At 40.8% G+C, this 20998-nt stretch overlaps 1 protein-coding gene across 1 annotated transcript in view; it reads left to right on the top strand.

Annotated features, from left to right (window-relative positions):
* Positions 1–7758: 7758 nt before the first annotated feature.
* IRAG1 (inositol 1,4,5-triphosphate receptor associated 1) overlaps positions 7759–20998 on the top strand; it is a 115053-nt gene continuing 101813 nt past the window's right edge. Inside the window, exons 1-2 of the mRNA XM_019476745.2 lie at positions 7759–7878; positions 13476–13629. The gene's annotated coding sequence lies outside the window, so the exon portion shown is untranslated. The remainder of the gene's footprint in view (positions 7879–13475; positions 13630–20998) is intronic.

The following is a 20998-nucleotide window of genomic DNA, read 5'->3' as shown; positions in this document are numbered from 1 at the left end:
AGATTCCAAGCATGGGTTTATCTGCCTTTTCAGATGACACCACTTAAACATCTAGATCATACGTGGTCCCCACTTACCTACCAAATCTCTAGAGAAGAGGTCTCTGACCATTCTGCTTCTGATATCAGAATGCAGGGGCTAAATGTGTAAGAAAATATAAGTGTTTATCATCCTGTGGTGACACATAATTTATGCAGCATCCATCTAGATATTTTTGTGGAAGCCAAATACCTAGGAAGATCAAGAACTTGATCAGTTGGTTCAGATACAGAGCTGCCAACCCAGGAAAAGTTTTTACTGGCAACCAAACTTTTTTTACTGACGCATGTTTTTACTGATGCATTTACATTATGAAAACCATATAACTCTTTTGTCAGGCTCTGTCCTGCTACCAGGCCCCAGTTAGAAGGGCTGGGTTCAAATTTAGGGGTAACAACAACCACAGAAAAAAAAATGTGAAAAAAAGTTTACATTAAAAAAGATTTCTTGGATTGGCAACTCTGTTTGACTGCAGCAGTGGTTTTATACCCCTCCTCCTCTCCCCCCTGGAATTCTCTACCCACCCAGACACTGTGATACCTCCAATCACAGCTTGTGCCATGCTGCTGCCCATATGCTAACTCTGTGACCCCCATCCTAGCATAGCTCCTCAAAAAAGTGTTATAGGCAGCTGGACAGGACTTAGCAGCAGCAACACATGGCTGGGAGGGGGATCTACAAAGCCTTGATAAGATCTCTCTCCAGAGTGCTGTGTTCCTACTTGGACACAAGCTGGCACTGCTGTCCTTTATCTGTGCTTCAGCACTGCACCCAGCTGCTTTCCCACCATGGAGCTTCAATTGGTTCTGACTGCTTAGAGTTTTTATGGATGTCTCAAATTTTTATGGCTGTTACAGACAGGCATTTTTTTAACTGACCATAAATTTATGGACAATTGAAACCCTGTTCAGATAGCCACAAAACTATAGCCACTCTTTTTTTTTTACTGTTGGTTTGTTTTCTTTGCTTCTGCATCCTTGGAAAAGAGGGTTGGGATACCTGCTTCAAAAATAGAGAAGGGGCCCAACAGCTAGCAATAGAGGTGTGCAGGATGAAAGAGTTCCAGGAACCAATAAAAAGGGACAGTGTGAAAAAAATATAAAAACTTATACATTAATTTATTTGGTAAATTAACAGGAGCTATGCTGCTAGGATTCTGAGATACTCCCTGAGTTGCTTTCATCTGAAAGCCCTGAAGAGGAAGGGAAGAGGAAAAGATGATTGGCAGGAGAAAAGGGTCAGCTGTTCAGGTTGCTATATGCCTTGGTCATAGAAAGGGAGGGATCTGAAATATCCCTAAAGTTTTGTTTAATCCAGAACCAAAGATAAACATCTGCTTCTGCAGTAGAGGTATGTAGCAAGGCTCTTTCTTTGTTTTTCTTCTATGTACTCTCTTCATTGTAGACTGATATATTTTAAGGGCCTCAACAGAATTTGAATTAGTCACAGCTCACCAGTAATCTACAACTAAGCACATCCTGTTGGCATCTCAGTTTTAGAAAGGTACTACAACAGGGTGTTCTGTCCCTTTGAGAGAGCCCAGCTGTGGGACATTTGGTTAGGCAGGGAGTGTCCCACTGGAGGCTTTAAAAGGTTCCAGAAGTATAAGGAGAGAAGAGAAAGAAGGGAGCTGTAACAGCATGTCACAAGGAGGAGGCCAGGCTGCTGTGCTGGGGCCAGAGCAAAGCGGGGTACCTTCCTCATGCCTACAACAGGGCAGAAGGATTTGGGCCTGCAGTTCTTCTTTGATTAATGGGAGTTTTGAATAGTTACATGTCGTGTGATTGGAAATGGAGTTTCTTGTAGGAGTTGCACCATTTTTTGCATGCGTTGTATGCTTTGGGTTGAGTTTGCCCTTAGTCTAAAATCGTTTATGCTTACATAATACCACAAAGTTTGTTTCTGCAATGCTGAAATTATACATAAGGACTTTGGCTTCAGTCTTGCACTGTTGAATTCAGCAGCAAAGTTCCAACTGACTGACTTCAGTGGTGCAGGATCAGGTCTTTAGTAAGGATTACAAAGGTGAAGGGTATGGCAGTTCACAGGAAGTTAGAGGAAGTTAAAGTCTGAAATCTGTGGGAATTTGGCTAGAAGCAAACATCTATTTTCATCTGTCTTATTTGTGCCCAGAGAATGTACCAACAGATAGCAGGATTTATAAAATGACATCTGTTTCTGAAATTGTGCACACATGTGCACGCACACCCCTACCTACCACCTCTGCCTTGACCGAAAAAAAAAATGGTTCACTTTGAAGAGCATTCTTCTAGTTTCTTTTAAACGTACTAAGGCCATTTGGGATAGTAAAGTATATGCAACAGGGCAGCACAAAAGAGGACACATAAATTATTCACGTTTCCTGTTTGGAACACTTAATAGCATGTTCACTTAGGCTGAACTGTGCCCTAACTGCTAAACACAGAAATTAAAAATAAAACATCCAATCATAATTCAAAGCTGAATTTGTGGAGGGGGGAGGAAAGTATTTTAATAAAGTATAAAAATACACACATGGGTTTCACTACTTTGACAGAGCAGAAGACATTTTTAGCCACTGCATTTTCCATATTTTTATTTTTAAAGGATGAATGACTGCAGTTAACCCCAGGGCTCATGAAAATGACATGATGCAAGTGGCTACATTAGTAGCTATAAATGTAGAGGATAAAATCTGTATCCATTTAGAGAATTTTCCTAAGTCTAGGTAATGGTGATATCTTATGTTGCAGTCTTAAGTGCAATCCTGGGCCTTGCACAGATCTCTGCTATAGCATGAATATTATCCTTAGTGTAGGTCCTCCCCATGGAACTAATCTAGTGTCTATCATTTTGCCTTTTCTGAAAAGGTTTGTTAAATTGTAACAAACACACTGAAGTTCTTATTTTCTTAAATAAACATCACATTTCTTTGGATGCCACAGGCACATTTTCCCTGAAAATTACTCCTCCAAAATTGGGGTATAGATCTTAAGCAAAGAAACTGATTTTCACATTGGAATGGCAGCTTGGAGTTGAATGTGGCACCAACTCAGCCAGTGCAGAGCCGACTGGCTACATGAAGCAAGGGCAGAATCCCCTCTTCAGCATCACTCCTCTCTCCCTGCTAAGGGCTACAGGTTAAAACCTCTCCAAGCTACTGCCAAATTGGCAGCAGCTTTTAGCTGAGCATCGGGGGGCGGGGAGTAATGCTGATGATGGGACTCCACCCTTGCTCCAAGCAGCTAAAGCTGTGGGTGTGCTGGTGCCAGAGCTAGAAAGTCTTTTTTTTTTTTTCTTTCTTTTTTACTTCATTCTGCTTCATTTTGCTTTCCAAAAACAAGGTGAGTGTCTTATTCAGGGGCATGTGGTATGTGAATAAATATGCCAGTTATAAGTGCTTTAGATGAAGGGAGCGTTAGATCTTATAAATAAGCTGTCAGTAAGGCCGAGTGAGGAACGGTCAAACAGTTGCATTTTCATGGTAATCAAATAATAATCCCAAATTATGTATGTTCAGCATGGAGTACTGGAACTTTTGGAAACTGTGTGGTGTATCATTCACTGATACTGTAACTGCTAAGTAAGAATGCCAGTGAAAGAGGAGTTTGTGTGTATTTGAAGACTTAATATGGCCTTCATGAATATGTTCTGTGAGTTGTACATATCCCATTCTAGTGCTGAACATCTAAGGACAGTTTGGAATTTCTTGCATTAAGTGTAGTGCACTAAATGTTTCTTCTAACAGTAAAGGAATGGATTTACATGAATATTAAAAACCATGCACACTCATGAGAAGCCTTTGGCATTTCCCATTGAATTTGATTTTTTTAAGTCTTTGACATTTCCTGTTTAATGGATCGAGCATGGTGTTTGTCAGTGAAATGGTAACATCAAGTATCCCAGTCTATACAGGGCTGACGTAATAATAACAGGCAGGTGAATAATTTCAAAAGATTTCTTGGGAAATCTACCATTGTGCTTCTTGATATTCCCAGGTCTTGGAATGGGTTCCACAGTTGCATTATATGATACTGAAACTAAGGAAGCAAGAGGAAAATACCATGCAGAAGAAAAGTACTTTTTTATTGAAAGGAAAAATAATAAGCTGTAGTTTGAATTTTTCCTTCCTAAACCACAAAGGGACACATCCTTTGTTGCTAAATATCATCATTGCTCTATTTGAATTGTGGAGCCATGTCAACATACACTAACTAAGGGTATGCCATAGTGAATTGATTACTGATGAGAAGGAAAAACAAAGACAATTCTCAGTAGCGTAACTTGTGGGGGCGGGGGTCAACTAGAACAGTAACCCTAAGTACTGCCTTTGGATGGGGGTAACTACTGAAATAGCTGCTGGCTGCCACAGCTAGCAGCTGGCCCCACCACTGCCACTGCCAGCACAGCAGCCAGTGTTGCCTTGTGCACCCAAGCAGTCCATGGCAGAACTTCCCTGTTACACCTCCCCTTTTGTCAACTCTGACATTTACTTGATAAGCAGTAAGACAAGATGTCCTTCATCCTTCTAAAACAGATTGTAGCTGAACCATTGCGTTAAATTAACTTTGCATTTAGAGACCGCATGTTTTGTAACTAATGTTTTGCATTTTGTTGTTTATGGAGACTTTTCTAATGATCAACAAAATATGTATGGAAATTTACAATGTGTCCAACATTTACCTGCCAGCTTACGACTCAAAGGTTGAAAAAATATTTTGTACAATTGAAAGTTTTTCACATGTAGGCTGGATGCTGTACTGTCATCTTTGTATACTTATCTTGTGAGCATCTGCTTAGGAAATAAAAGAACATGCTACTTTGACAACCCAGAAAGTGCTATAAAAAGCCTGTTGCTATGTTTAAATGCCTACACTCAGTTACTATGGCAACAAAATTCTCAATGTGATGTAAGAATTGACACAGCTCATTGCCAACCCTTTCTGGGACAGGAAACTTCTTGGGCTGAGAAAATGAAGTATTAGGAAAATGCTCCCTTGTAGTTTCAGATGCCCCTGTTCCATTTTAGTGTAAGCAAAAGATCATTTAAACACGTGGATCCTGAAGAAAAAACATACAGGGGAGGGAAAGAAATGCAGTATTCTTCCTTTTCCTGATTTTGTCAAATTCCCTTTTCAGGATTGGAGGTCTCAACCATTCTGTCATTTTCTCAAACCCATGGGGCAAAGCTGCATAAGTCATTGTATACAGTCTACTATAAGTTACCTGTCTACCTCATGAAACACAGTAGAAGCCAAATGCAGGCAGCTACTGGAATCATTCTAAAGCCTAGCTCTGTGCCCACCAACTGCACAACCCGGCATGTATCACCTTCTGTTGACTTTCTGTTACTGGCTGATGAAGCTCCGTCAGCAAAGAGTATTTCAAAATATAGTCCTAAATGAAAGGCCATATTAACCCTTTAGTGGGCCCTGCGCAAACAAACTTTTGGGCCCTGAGCTGGTCAAGACTCCTCCTCCCCATCCTGTCACTGCTGCCCACAGGGAGCGGGGCTCAGAGCCACTGCTAGGAAGCAGCTGCTGTGGTGGCAAGGCTGGCAGAGGGGAAGGGAAAGAAAGGGAGGTGGATGGGGCCATTTGCCCCACTGCCAAGGAGGGAAGGACCAGGGCCCCCTTCAGCTCAGGGCTCTAGGTATGTGCCTAGTTTGCGTATGCGTTAATCCAGTCCTGCCTAGATGATATTGCAATGTGTGCAGTTTAGTTTGAATATGGTATCTATAGTCTGTAGCACCCAGTAGCAATAGAAGATGTAGAGAAATACAATTAATATTTTTTAATGAAGTATGATTGAGAGGTATGGTAATAAGAATGTAATGGTTGCCAATCTGTGTTCTTAAATTGTCAAATACTGAACAATAATATTTTTGTTTCAGGTTTGTTTTCTTGTTCTAATTTGGTTCCAAATGTCCTTGAGGGTCATATAGTTTATGGACAAACATACATCTCTTAGTATCTAGGTGTATCAGTAACATTTCTATATATGTGCATTTGGAGAACTTTTAACAAAATATGAACACAGAATACTGTGTATGGGCTTCCTCCAAATGGGAGTTGCTATACTACATAGATAAACAACAAATACACACATGCATCATCTATTACTTATTTCTGTAAGTTAAAGATATTTGTTATTTAAAGCATCGAGTCCCTTGTACTGTTAACTTTCAGCCTCTTTAGGATACGGTAGGTGTTATTTTATGGTCATTAAGAAAATAACTTCAAATTACATTTCCAGTAATATGACCCAAGTTACAGGGATGTGAGAAGATGATTTATTTTCTTTACCCTTTACATAGATTTCTTGTTTACTTTTCTTCCAAACTTGCATTTCTTTTATTCTTTTGGAAAGTCTGGTAACATTATTTACTTTGATTGATTGATTGATTGATTGATTGATTGATATTCTGCCCTTGCCAACAGTAAGAGCACAAAATAACCTATAAAGCAGAAGTATAAATGGGAAAACAAAACAGCTTAATAAAGCATTTCTTCTTCCCCATTTTTTCCTCTGGAGTAGAGAGACATTAATTGTATTCATTTCCCCACTCTCTATTTGTATATTAGGCTTTAACTTGCTCTCTGGAAACGTGAGGGAAACACATGAATCATGGAAGTTTCCCACTAATAACTTTCCAGTGAGTTCTCACTAAATTCTAATACTTGTTGATACTATATTATGCTGGTTTTCTAAAGAGCAGGGCAGAACAGTACTGATGGTATCCTAAACACTTATCTGTTTCATAGATTTTTCCATTAAAGCTAGAAAGCCATTTTTAAGCCAGCCAGCCATTTTTAGCTTGCTATAGTAGTTGTTACTGGGAATGGGTTGCAGACTTTGCCCACTCTTGTCAAGATGCATGTCAGTCAGGCTCATGGGAATGTCACTGGGGGCAGGTTCTTCCCAAGCTGACTAAATGTCAGCCAGCAGGGGTGGAATTTTAAAGGGGCAGAAGGCCTAACTTAGATGACCGTTATTTTGAGGCTCATCTAGAAAGAATAAAATAAATTAAAGTGATGCTCCCAGCCATTAACAAACAGTATTTGGGGATGAGGAAGCCCATAACTAAAAATATGGCTGTTTTCCAGGTTATATGCATGAATTTCTCCCTACCTGGTCTCCTTTACTATTTGTGCCGAAGAAAAGAGGAGCCCGGCTGCTATAGAAATTCCCCTGGGCTCCACATGAAGGTTGAAGAGAGAGCTCAGTACAAAGAATTAGGAGCTGCAGAGCTGACAGGAAGAGCAGACTGCTCATTTGTATTTTATCGCCTAGACTTTCCTACAGTTCCCTGTGGTACTATTTTGTTGTTCCTTACAGATCTACAGAATACGTGTTCGTTTTTCGAAGCAAGATCATTCAGTTATCACAGAGCCAGTAAAGGGGCTTGTGGAGTTCACAGCACATAAATATTATTTTTCTATTATTATTTATCCCTGTGGTAGAGGACCCCTGGCCTTTTACAACTACTTAATTCCTATGTAGCTGACTTTAGTGGCACTTGTGGATTTCTGTGCACCTGTAGGATGAGGTGCACAGAAATAGTTAAAAATGGTATGGTAAGATGTTTTTCCTTTTAAAATAAGTAAAATATTGTATTTTAATGAGATTGTGATAGCTATTTTTTTCTTCTTGTTCTGAGTTCTGTCAAATTCAGCTAACCAAAAAAAGTTCAGGTTTACTACGTAACACATTAAACTGGTGTCTTTTCTTTTCAACAGGAGGGTCGTGTTTGCAGTGCTCCATCAAGAAGCTCATCACCAATTCATTTTCCCTTTCTCACCAGCTGTTCTGGATGCTACCTTGATCATGACCATGCCAGGCTTCACTCTCCATTGATAGGTAATGGAAATATTTGTATCATTTTTAATGATATTTTCAATCTTTTTCTTAACTGGCAAGATTGGGCTAAAGCAATTCTTGGAGTTTCTTCTGACAGCCCTTAAGCAGATGTGTAATACTCCCAGCCATGTTAGTTGGAGTTATGTGGACATAAGGAATACTTTGCACTGACAAAGATCCCCTTTTTTTCAAGTTTTCTTAAGTATGGGGGCCATTCATTAGCAGTTATGAAATCACTTCTTTAGAATTTTTTTACCTTATTTTTAGTAAACTATTTATAAGAAAGGCAAATGTATTATTAAGGTTACAAATTAGATATTGTTATGGAATGTTATTAATAAAAACAAATTTAGATCCAATTACTTATCTCACATGCAATCTTACATCTTCTGTGGCAACTACTGATAGTAGCATATGTGTGTTCAAGTACAAAATTTGGCTTGGATATTGTCAGAAGTTAATTAATTTTAAAAATCTTTTTGATCTAAGGCCAAGTATTGCCCTTACCTCTCCAAGGACAATTTCCATTGTTTCCATTGAAGTCCATAGTTGTTTGTGCATTTCTGAAGATATAATTTCTGTTTCAAAATCAGGGGGTGTTTATACATGTGCTCCGGGAGTTGTGGGGAGGTCTTTAATTCAACGAGCTTCAGTTAAAGCCATTTTTCAATGCGGGGGTGCTGATGCACATGATGTTTGAGTTTGCTGGAGTGCAGTAATTACCACGCTCCACCGAACTCAGTCGATTAATCGTGTCTGCTCCAATGTACTCTAATTACAGCATGTCAGAGCAGCCTTGCTGCACCTGTATCGGTGTCCAAGTGTATGATTCTGCATTCCATGTGCACTGTAAAATCCTATTGATTTGTGGTTGGACTCCCATTGAGTTTGGGTGCATAACAAATGTGACATTGGACTGAGAATTTGCTGAAGGGTAGGCAATTGCTGTCATTCTAGTATCACAAAACAGTAATTGTATGTTTGGTAATCATAGCCTCTCCTGAGGCCAGGCCTCACTAAATAAGTGGCTGAAAATGGCTTGGCTTGCAAGATGGTAGCTTTGACCTTACTTGCTTTTAGTAATGACTTAAAACAAGTAAATATTTTGCATTGATAAGAGAGAATTAAAAAATATTAGTAAATGTTTATTTTCTTAAAAAAAAAAAAGATTACATCTTGTTACTAAAGTTTTTGCCTAGTCTCAGAATCTTTAATGGGTCAGTTATTTTAAACCCTCCCAAAGCCATTGTAGAATGTAGCGCAGTGGAAAAGAAGCCAAACTTCTTGAACATGTCAGAGTTGTATTGTTTACTCCTAGCCTTTCTGAAACACACAACTCCAGTGCTTTCTGCTGAATTCGTGCTGAGAAACAGTAGCATAAATACCGCAATCTTGATATTATTGCACAGACCTTAACCAAGACAATTCAACAATTTGTGACACTCAAGTATAGCATCCTCCCCAAATAGCCTAAAGTATGTTGAACCCTTGTGGGCCAATTGCGCCCTCAGGTGTAGTCATGTAGTCCCACTAAAGTTGGTGGGTGTGTGTGTCCGTGTCCCACTGCACTGACTAGAAACTGTATTGAAGCCTGGGTTGAATCTGGCTTGGTGAGGTTACAAGAATCTAAATGTGGAGTGAAATTGGCCCTTTGATGTCATTCTGAAAAGACTTATTCAACTATAAGGTGCCTCCCTGCTGCAAAAATAAGGAAGGAAATGTAGTTCTTTACATCCCAGCCAGTTAAGCAAAGGTGTGTTCTATTATTAAATATTCATGGGGCTGTACAGCACAGTTTTGGTTGTCAGTTGTAATACTTAACTTCTACTTGCTTTTTGGCTTCTGTTAACAAACGTGTTGCCATGCACACCTAGAAGAGAGAACACTATTCCATTATCACTTATAATAGAAGGTTATGGCACTATGATTTAGAAATGCAAAACTGACTTGATATGAAAAGAATTTTAGTGTCCCAATTTATTGCCTACCAATCCCAAATACTGTTGTTGTCTCTGAATCAAAATGAAACTATTTGTCTTTGAATTAATTGACTATAAGGAGTTCAGAGGAAATTTAATCACCAGAATTAACTTTTAAATTTAAAATATTTCCTTTAATAAAAAGAAGATAATAGTACATTCAGTAAATAACTCTGTTCTTTTCAAATAGTAAAATATTCTCCTCCATTTAGGAGAAAAACAACAGAAAACACAGTGCTGGTTTTAAAAAAACAAGTAGAAATGAATTTGTATGTTACCATTAAATGCCATGGAAATTAAAATAAACATTGTTCTAACTAAGAAACATGTTTTTTTATAAAGTTTGTGTTGGAAAAAACATGTGGCTTAGATACAAGTTCTACATAATTTATGATGTCTTTATTGCACAGAGATCAAACTACTTACAATCTGTGTAATTTGATAGGATAAACTTACATAAATATACACTATATAATTTATTATTTAAGCCAGTATTCTTACTTTCATTACTTCTCATGCCCCTTTTTGTTAAATGGCTGTTTTCCTCTATGATTTCATATTTTGGATAATAAGAAAAGTAAACCTTTGTCAGTGCACACTATAAACTCTCCAGCAGTCTAAGATACATTATAGAGTTCATCATTTTTCCTTTTATTTTTTTTTACTCCATTTGTATTCTCCCCCTTTCCTTCTGCTTCCAAATTCCTTCTTGTTGCATACCATCTGGATGTTCGCCCTGTACCCCCAAGGGTATGTATTGTGTATCATCTTTGAGATGCACTGATTTAAACATTGCTTGGTCAATATTGTTTAGTCAGAATCAGTCAAGGGTTTGTTACTTATTATAGAACACCTCAAATGCAGTGGTGTAACTAGGGCAGGTCAACTATTCCAGCCTCTGATTTCTGGAGGAGGAGCATAAAAAAATTGGCTGCCATTGGCAGCCATGCAGTGTTGCTGACAGTGCAACAGCAACCAGAGGTCACCACTGTCCCCATGCCCTGGGCACCCAACCACATCACTACATCAGTGCTCAAAGGTTTTCCCAGCAAATTATTACAACACTTTATTGGCTGAGCATTAACTAGTCACTTCAATCATTCTTGATGGAGAAAGAGAAATGTCTCAAAAAGAAAAGAGCTTATTAAGACTAAAGCTGTCTAGTGGCTAGGTAGAGGAGTAGGGTATGGACACGGACAGATCTATGACTTTGAAAAAGGGGGTACAGATGGTGTGGTGCATCATCCCATATAATGCAACACACATTTTTCTCAGATTAAAAAAAAATGACATGCTTTATTAATATGCTAGGAGCAAGAGACAAATGTAACTTTATTGGAATGTGTGTTAACTTGCTATTATGTACCAAATCACAACAAACTAGGCAAAATAATCAAGAGATGTTATTTTATTAATCCTGTAGTCATTACAGTTAAATGTCCATCCCTTTTTCAGGTTCATAAAACAATAGAGCCTTCATGAGCTTCTCAGCAGTGTGTCCAGTGCTTCACTGAAAGTTATTTCCACATCTGAGTTGCTCTTCACCTGAGTTAATGTTTTTAGCTAGACTTAAAAACAGTCTGCAACAGTTTTAAATAAGACTTACATTGCTAACAGCAGAATTACAGGAGAAAGGTTGGATTGATTAATAGAATATCAAGATCATTAAAAAGGAGAGGGTTGTTAACAGCCGTGGAATGAAATATTTAGAAAGAATCAGGTAGATTATATTGAACCATAAAGTCAATTGGGTTGCTCATTACTGCCTGACTAGAAATACTGTTGCTGCTACCAGGCAGCTGGTTTTAAACTTTGGGTGGACCAAGAATCACAGAAGGGTGCAGCTGCACCACTACACCCTCCCTCCCCCCTCCCCTGCCGATCTGCCCCTGGGTATGAGATCTGCTTTCTGTTTCCATTTCCCCCTCCTTGGTACTAATGTCATTGAACAACTAAAAGCAAGTCATTTTATGCCTACTTTTGTATTCAAATGCTTCTGCTAATTTGGGGTGACTCATTTTTGGTCATTCAACTCAATTCACTAAGAGGTTTCATTTTTTAAAAGTTCTAAGAGAGCACTCAATTTCCAGTTACTTTATTTACACACTGTCTCAAAATCAGGGTTTAGGTGCCTTACATTTCTAAAATTAGTAAACTGCTTGAAAATGTAGGCCTTCATCTTTGTGCCCCATTTTCCCATCTGAAAAGAGGGATAAAATGTAATATAGGTGTTTTAAGTTGTATTTAATTAATACTTGTGAGTGTGTTAAGCTCTATTGTTGACATATGCAATAGAAATTCTAACATTAATAATGTTTTGAAGCCCACCTCAGTTTTAATTCAGTTCACATTTGCACAGTTATTTAGTGCAAATTTTTACTGATCTTGGTGAAAGTTTTACACTGAGTAAGGTTTTATAATCTTGCCCGTTATTATTATTAGCTAAAAGCTGCTAAGTAGATAAGAAATTAATAGTATATGATAAATATCCTAATTTTGTTCCAAGTGACTTGCAAAGGAAAAAATGTAGGTTTTTTTCCCTTGACTTTCTTTTACTGAGAAAACACTGGGAATGTCAAGCATGATGTTTCTTGGTTTTGCTAAAGGTGAGAATTTCTTAGAGTGATATCTTTTATTGGACCAACAGTATCATTGGCATAGAGTTAGACAAGCCTCAAATGTAAGACATCCTTCAGGTTTGAGGAATAAAAGCCAGCATAGCACAGTAAATACATAGTTGGAAGAGAGAGAAGAGAGTTTCACAGGGGTAGTAGATAAACAATTAGCAGAGGTACTGATTAAGATGAAGGCCTGTCAGAAGGGAGGAGGTTCATTTGTTTGTAACATTTGAGAAGAGGTATCATGAGAATTAGAAGCTTAATCCAACCTTAAAGAAAAGGTTGAGAGAGGCTGCATCTTTTAACAGAACAGCTTTTCTACCACTAGATTTTGTTTTCAGGTGCTTGAGATAAGTAGGCAATAACAAATACAAACCAAAACTAAGAATTTAACTGATTCTAGATAAAAGGCATTTCCTTTGTCAGTTAAGCAGCTTTCACATGGCAGGAGTCCCCTGTGGACAGTATCTCAAGTGTCATAATAATATCAGTTCTTCTCTTAACTACGATGCATCTTATCTACACACAGTTTTAGCACCTATTTAACCAAACTGGTAGAATAGATTAGGAACTGCTGACATAGACTGTCAGTGGTACACGTTAACAAATTTATTATAGTTACCTTATACGACAAAAATTTGCTGGTGGTACTTAAGGTTGTATCATTTTAAATCGGTGTTGCACAATCTGTCAGAGTCTGGGAACCACTGGTCTATGTAAATCAGTGCTTACCCCCTAATGTGGATGTAGTTATACCAATAAACATGTGTTCTGGTAAGTTTAGTTTTCAGGGGAACAGGGTAGGCAAGAATCTTTTTCACTTTGGGAATTTAAGATTACTATATCAAACTTTATTTTGCTTCAACTTTACAAGAAATGTCTATGAATACCCTTTTACTGTTGTGTTAATCTTGATTTTACAAATTTTGGAGAATGACATAAAATATAATCTTTATTTTCAAAGGTTTTTTTATGTTAAAACACTCTGTTTGAATCACAGAAGCTTTGAATTTAGAATACACTTGGACTCAAGAAAGATGCCGACAGACAGTTCATAACATATTCTTCCGGGGTCAGAGACAAGGATCAGAAGACAATGTTTTAAATAAGAAAAGGCATGCCTATGAAACAGAAAATGGAAATAATCATACAAGGTAGAGTGAACGTATTTTTATTATCATTTATGATAGTCCTATTAATGATTTATAAAGTCAAAATTTGAACTTAGTAAAGTTTAATTAGGTGAGACTGTTCACAAAACCATTTGATGTTAAAACGTAAAAAGAAAAAAATTCATCCTTAGAGTATTATTGAATTAAACAAATAATTCAATGACAGGGCCAAATTCTGTTCTTAGGTGGTCACTTGTAACTCCAGCATACAAGTAAAGCTTATGGGCCAAGTCCTGAGCAGCCTTGTGCAAGGGGTCTGCAACCTCTGGCCTATGGGCCAGATCCAGTCTGCAGAACTATTGGATCCAGCCTACAGAGTGGGGGTTTGGGAGCATTTGGTGATAGGGAGCTTTGCCTAGGCAGCACTGCAGTTGGGTGTTTCACTCCATGCTGTACTGGCTGGGCAGCAGAAAGAAGCAGCAGCAGGGAGAAGTTGGGTAGCTGTGGTGGCAGAAGCAACTGGGTCATTCTGGCCCTCTGGTCTTGTTCAGTGCTTAACATCTCAGTAGAAATGCTACATGACAGACAGCAGGGGCAGAATGTGGTTTTAAGCAGTACATTTTCACATCACTAATTCCACATTGGCAGCTTGTGTCCATTATGCCATTTCTCACTGTGGTAAATGTCGTATTCCCTCAGATTTTGGATATGAGGCTGCTTTGCCTCTGCCCTCCTGTACTTCCATTACTCTTTACCAGAGCATGGCACTACTACTTGAGTTCGTTCCATTTTTCCAGGAACAGCTCCCTAAGAGTAAAGCAATTTGACATCTGTGGGAGAGATTGTGTGGAAATGTAAGGTGGTATTATAATATAAATGCCAAGTAGTTGTTAAATACTTGGGTAATGATTTGCATTCTTAGAAAAATCTAATTTTTCACTTAAATTGTTATGCAGAGAAGAACACATGGTGGTGGTTTGTCAGTGAACTATCACACTTTGTTTCCTAAAATCACTGCAGCCTAATAGCCTACACCAATTTCAGGTTTTTAAAACTGAAGCAGCCAAATGTTGAACTCAGTACTCGAGTTCTTATTGATAGTCAGTGTCATAGTTCTTATTGATGTCAGTGATGGAGGACATGTGAAAAGGCAGGCAAAAGCCACTAGTTATTTTAAGGCTTGTAATATTTGGTTGATGAACTTGTCATGCCTCAAACAACCCCAACAGTTCAGAGGTTAGATATTTAACATTATTTGTGCAATGATCTGAGAAAGCACTGCTTCATGCTGTCTTCTAGAAGGAGACACTCCTGGATTAGGTGTACAATTACAATTATTTATATAATTACATATAAATACCTAAATAGCAGAATTATCCTCTCCATAGGGTAAAGCAGTTTCCGCTCTGATCTCCAGTATTCACAAGATTTGGTATCTAGGGACTTTTACCTGTTTCATCCTTTGTAGTGGGAAGGTGGAATATGACCAGTAAATTACCTTGGTCAGAGAACATAGAATATTCAGTATATCTTTGCAAAACCTTTCCATGTTCTATAATGAAATCTTCTGAATTCTACATTATGAAATGAAAAAGAAGACTAGGGAATCTCAAAATGTCAGTCTATAATCCTGCATAAAATACAGTATCCATGCTGAAAGTGTTCTTCTCCTGTTCAATTAGCTGTGATACTGAATCTATCGATTACAGATGAATTTTTATGGTGACAAATATTATCAGCTCTGTCTTCAGGTAATTGAGCAATCTCACTGTCACATTGGTATAATTTTTCTTCCACACTCTCTTCAATGGCTACATGGGGCAAACTCTAACATGGTTTGGGGAGTTAGACTAATTTCATACTCTCATCTACTTGACTCTAAATGATCTTTGATTTTAGAACTTGATTAGGCTTAGGAAGCAAAGAACATTCAGGTTGGAGACCAGTAACTTCACTGTTTGATCATTTTCTGGGTTCTGGACTAAGATCCATGTCTGATGGGCTAATGAATAACATATATTAGTGGGCTGAAGTATATATGAGATCTAGAATAGTAGCTTTTACCAACTAACCCAGGAATGCTGATTTTTGTTTATAATATAATGACAATGTGAATTCTAGGGGAGAAGAGTCAATGAGAAGTGTAAGTTGATATTAGAGTATCTTAACCAGCCTAATTGTACCATTGATATTAGAAAGCAGTGCCTGAAGTGGGAGTGGTTTAAGTGATTCATCATCATGTAGGCTGTAGAGATTTTTGTGTGGGCAAGGTTGTGCAGCTGTGTGTATGATGTAAGAAGTCAGGGATGCAAAAATTGGAGGACCAAATAAAATGAAGAAAGGAAAAAGAGAAAGAAAATAGACTGAGGCACGTGCAAGCACATACACTTGCAGCAGCTCAAATAGAAGTGGTGCAAATTTGAGCCGGGGCTTTTTGCCTCAGCGCAGGGGCCTGGACATGCACTCTGATGTGGGGCAAATTGTGCCACTTAGGGCAAAATATCCCTGCCCCGCTCCTCCCAGATCTGCAGCCAGGGGGAGCTAGAGCCTGGGGCCAGAACCTGTGCTGTCCCCAGCAGTATAAAAAGCTGCCCTGTCCTGGCCCCATCAGTACAAAAAGCTGCCCTGTCAAGTAGCTCAAGGCTACTCACTCTCAGGAGCTTCTGCGGTCCAGCCAATTGGCACCTGGGGACACTACACCTTGTGCCAGCTGGACTGCTGCAGCAGCCCTAACTGAGAGTTCCCTGCACCCTCTACCCACTGCAACAGTCTGGTAGTGGAGGCTGCTGCCTGGCTGTGACCTGCTGTGCACCTGCCAGACCTGGATGGGGACTGCAGAGCCAGTAGAGGCATCTGCCCCTCTGAGCCAGCTGCCAGTGGGCTGTGGCTGCAGATTTGGCCTTTGTGTGGCACTACTGCCATGTGTGCCCCTTGCCTGGCCATCTGGGCAGCTATTACCCAGAAGATGTTTCCAGTGTGGTGGCCTGCTTTGAACTGTCAAGGCATGTCCCCCTGGCTGCAGTTGGCCAGGAGGTCAGCCACCTCCAGCTGGGTCCAAGGTGCCAGCTCTGAAAAGGCTCCTCTGCCTGGGTCCTGCCACTTGCCTCCCTAGCAGGAATTCTGGTGTTTCCTAATTGAAAACTGAAAAATCCCTGATAAAAGAATCCCTAAATCACTCTGTAAAATACCCCAAGTCCATGTTCCTCCACAATTAAAAAAAAAGACCACTATATATAGAGAGAGAAAAAGAGAGAGTGACAGAGCAACAGCAATCAGTTGGGCAATGTTTTATTGATATATCTACGGTGTTAAAGCAGTTTGGAAGCCTACCAGTGCCTCTATCATCATAAAAACGTGAATTCTAAATAGCTATATTTTTTGCTATTTGCCTTTGGTTTTCTTACCATAGAGCAGTTAGAGCTTCCTATGACCCCTTCATTAACCAGGATGTGGGGACAGGTGCCCCTGCAGCCACAGGTCCTGCTAGCAGGTCTCATTCTGTCTGGCAGCTGGGCATGCAAGGTATGTCCTGGGGGGATATGGGGTTTGCAGAAGGGCAGTTGGAAGCGGGGTGGGAGGATGTGTGTGCCTGTGGGGTGTGTGGGTAGGTGTGGGGTGACTGTGGGGGGGCTGTTCAGAAGGGATGGGTCCCCTGCCCCCTGCAGGGTGCAGCCCCCCTGCACAGCTCATGGACTGCCCCCCCACAGGGCTACAGCCCCCCCAATAGGGGCCACATGGCCCCCCAGCAGCTACCCCCCCTGCTGTGCCAACATGCCCATCCCCTGCTTGCTCCCCCAGCTCCCCAGATTGCTGCCCCACCCAGCCCCATTCCCTGGTGGATCCTGAAGCTCCCTCAGACCCTCCAGTGGCTGGCCTGCCCAGCCCCCGCCTCCTGGCACTTTAGGAAGAAAAAAAAAAAAGCTTTGCACTGACCAGCAGTAGCAGGGGCTGTGGGTGCTCTGGGGCCATGTGGCAGAGCCCCCCTGCACATCACAGGGCAGCAGCGCTCCCCGATTACCCCATCCACCCCCATCCACCCAACCTGTCTCCTGATGCCCCTCTCTCCACCCCACCCCCTGGACTTTGCAGCCCAGGACTCAAAAAAAACAAAACAAAACAAAGAAAAAACCCCCACTCACTAGCAGTAGCAGTTGCTGTGTGGGTCACCGGGGCCTCGTGGCAGAGCCCTCCCATGCCGCACGGGGCAGTGGGGGCACCTGCACTGCCACTGCCCAATCACATGGGTGCAGTCAGAGTCAGCAGGGTGCTACATGGCTCCACGCGCTGTCGGGCAGCTGGGGCCACTGAGGCTGATACCCGGGCCTGTGCTGCACAGGGGGGTTCTGCCACAAGGCCTCAGTGACCCCCAATGACAGCTGCTACTTCTGATGAGTGCAGGGCTTCTTTTTTTTTTTATTTGCTGGGATGCAGGGACAATTGGAGGGCCTGGGGGGCAGGTGGGGGATGGGGCCATGTAGGGCAGCGATCGGGGGGCTCGGGGGCAGGTGGGGCAGCAATCAGGGAGGCTCAGGGCCCAGGCAGGGAATGGGGCTGGACAGGGTAGCGATCAGGGGGCTGGGCGGAGTGGGTAGGGCTGGTGGGGGTCCCAGCATGGTCCCCTTCCCTCCTCCTCCACCCTCTGCTTATCAGCAGGAGCCCAAGTCCAGCTCCCCACAGCTGGCACTCTGCTTGCCCTGCACAGCATGTTTCAGCACCAGGGTGAGGGCCAGCCATAGAGACACTCTGGATGGCTACCAGACTGTCTCTGTGGAGGACCAAGCCTCCGGTTGCCTCAGGGCACGGTTCAGGACTGTGCCCTGCCCCGCTTTTTTCCCCCACAGTTTTTTTTTAACCCCTGGATATCCAGGGGTCTAATTTTGCCCCGCTCTGCAAATTTGCAGCGCAGGGAATGTTTTTTTGTTCCCACATGTGCCTCCTGCAGCGTCTCAAAGGACTTTGAGAAGCTGCAAGATGCACATGCGCGCTCGTGTGGATGCGCTCAATGAGTTGGCAGCCATCCACACACAGGCCAGATCAAGTCTTTTGGCAGGCCAGATATGACCCATGGGCTGTACTTTGCCCACTCTGGTCTATGTGTCATTTACAATTGTGTGGGATAAAAAGGAGCTTATTTAATCACATATTGAGTAGGGGACTGAGAAGGAAAAGAATAACTAGGCTTGCCTTTACCCTTAGAGATGGGCAACATGTTTCAGGATTTTACTGGAGCTCTGAGGCAAGAATTAGAAATCTAAACAGTTGTACCAGGTAGGGAATATAAATTATTGCTGCCCTAAACATTGTTTTGCCCTATTTACACAGAAGAAAAGGCCAGCAGGAAAGGAAGAGATAAAGAGCCAAGAGCTGTGCTGCTAGTGATGTGTTGAATGTGCACAGTGGATGGATCAAAATGAATGGAAACTGGTTCTCTGGTTTTGGTACATCCTGGTTGTTTGTGAAAACTTTTTCAGCTGTGTCTTATTACACAGCTTTGATGTGGCCCATCCTTATTACAAGATGAACTTTTCTCTCCTTGCATGCCAATTGACACTCAGTGGAGAAGATTTGACCCTATGAAATTGGCAATGACATTTCTCATCTGTAATATTCCTAATTGAATCAATGCCAGAATAAGCAATACAGTATCATGAGATAATGTAGAAATATTGTGATTCTGTTATGTGAAACTATCATTTAAAAATTGGGAGAAAGCTTTATATAAATGTGTAATGAAAAAGAAATTCATATGAAAGGGGTTTCTTTTAAAAAGCAAAATAGCAGAGAAAGATCGAAGGCCAATATCAAGAGTTCTGAGTAAGGTAGATAGAAGGAATAATGTCCTGGCTTTTTCATTCTTTCTTTGTTTCTATTACGTGCTTTTTTTCTAAGAATGTTTTTGGAAGGGGAGGAGGTGGCAAGGTTCTTTGCTGCCCCAGAGTCTAACATTTTTCCATGTGTAGATGTTTGGGTTTTTTATGATTGTGTTATCCTGGATGCCATTCAGAGAGATTAACATACAGTACTGTTTAACAGTAACACCACTGTGGAATTTGTGCTTATCTGTTTATTTTACATAGTTAGATATTGTGTATTTGAGTGGCTGTGTATTGTTGTTTAACATTTGTGTATGAGTCAAGCAGAAAAACTTTAGTTCAAATCAGTGATTTTCACCCACAGTGCCATGGCACCCTGGGTTGCTGTTAAGATTCTTCTAATGGTGCCATGGGTGTCATGTATATTTATATTGTTAGGTATGCAAACACCTACACATGATTCACAAAATAAACCTAGAGATTTCAAATAGAAAAGCACCAAGGGGTGCTTTACATCTAACGGGATAACTTGAGTCTAAAAAGTTTGAGAACCACTAGTCTAAAAATATAGGATTTTAATGAGTGTTAAGAGAAGACACAAGCTGTAATACTCCCTTTTGTTTCACTCCATAGCTTCACTTGGTAGCTAAGCTACTGAATTTCTTGCATGTGATTTTCTACAAGTTTTATTATGTTAAAAATAATATAATCCTCTCTGTCCCACACAAAATATGGATATTCAGTTACTTATATATAACCTTAACAAAGATAAACACTAACATACCAAACACAAGAAAACCTGTTAAGACAAGCAGATGGACAAGCAAATCCAAACCTGAACATAATTACAAATACATTTTAATCATTGGTTCCTATATAAATTATGGCACCCCTCATTTGAGAGATTTAAAAGTAGAATGACTAAAATGCAAGCAGAGAGTACATTGGGTTAACTAAAAGTTCTCTTCCTTTGGTAAGCCTGCAGTTCATCATTAATTGTATGTTAAAATGAGTGGCCCCCTCCAGACATTAATTTACTATATTTGCTTGATTATGAGCCCCCCCCCCCCCCCCAACACACACACTCCCCATTCAACATGAGGAAAATCAAGCCTCATTTTATGATCGCATACAACTTACCTAAAACCGGAAAATGCAGAAGGAGTGGCAAGGTTAGCGAGGAGGCAGCACAGCCAGGCACCTAGCATGTGGCCAGCCAGCAGAGGGCACCCAGGCTTCCCTCAGTGTGCAGGTTTCCTGGCTGGCCAGCGCATGGTGATGCCAAGCTGCTGCCTACTAGCATGTGCCAACTTGCTTTGGCACCCTCTGGCTAGAAACCACATCTGTAGCTCAAAATGACCCAGCATTGTCCCCACAGACTGGGATTGAGGAGAAGACCCCCAATCCTGGGCTCCCAGTTTAACCCAGAACTGGGGATCCACTCATTCAACCTGGGCTACATGTGCTCTTTTAAACTAACTGGCACACAGGGAGCCCTGTATGAAAAAACAGCTCCCTGGTGTTGGGCTGCTTGAACACCAAGAAATTTAACTGGACTTGTGAGCAGCCTGGCACTAGGGAGCCAGTTTCCCATGTGG

Source organism: Alligator mississippiensis, chromosome 2, assembly GCF_030867095.1.
Source record: "Alligator mississippiensis isolate rAllMis1 chromosome 2, rAllMis1, whole genome shotgun sequence".
Taxonomy (NCBI): Eukaryota; Metazoa; Chordata; order Crocodylia; family Alligatoridae; genus Alligator; species Alligator mississippiensis.
This window is presented reverse-complemented; position numbering and strand designations above follow the sequence as displayed.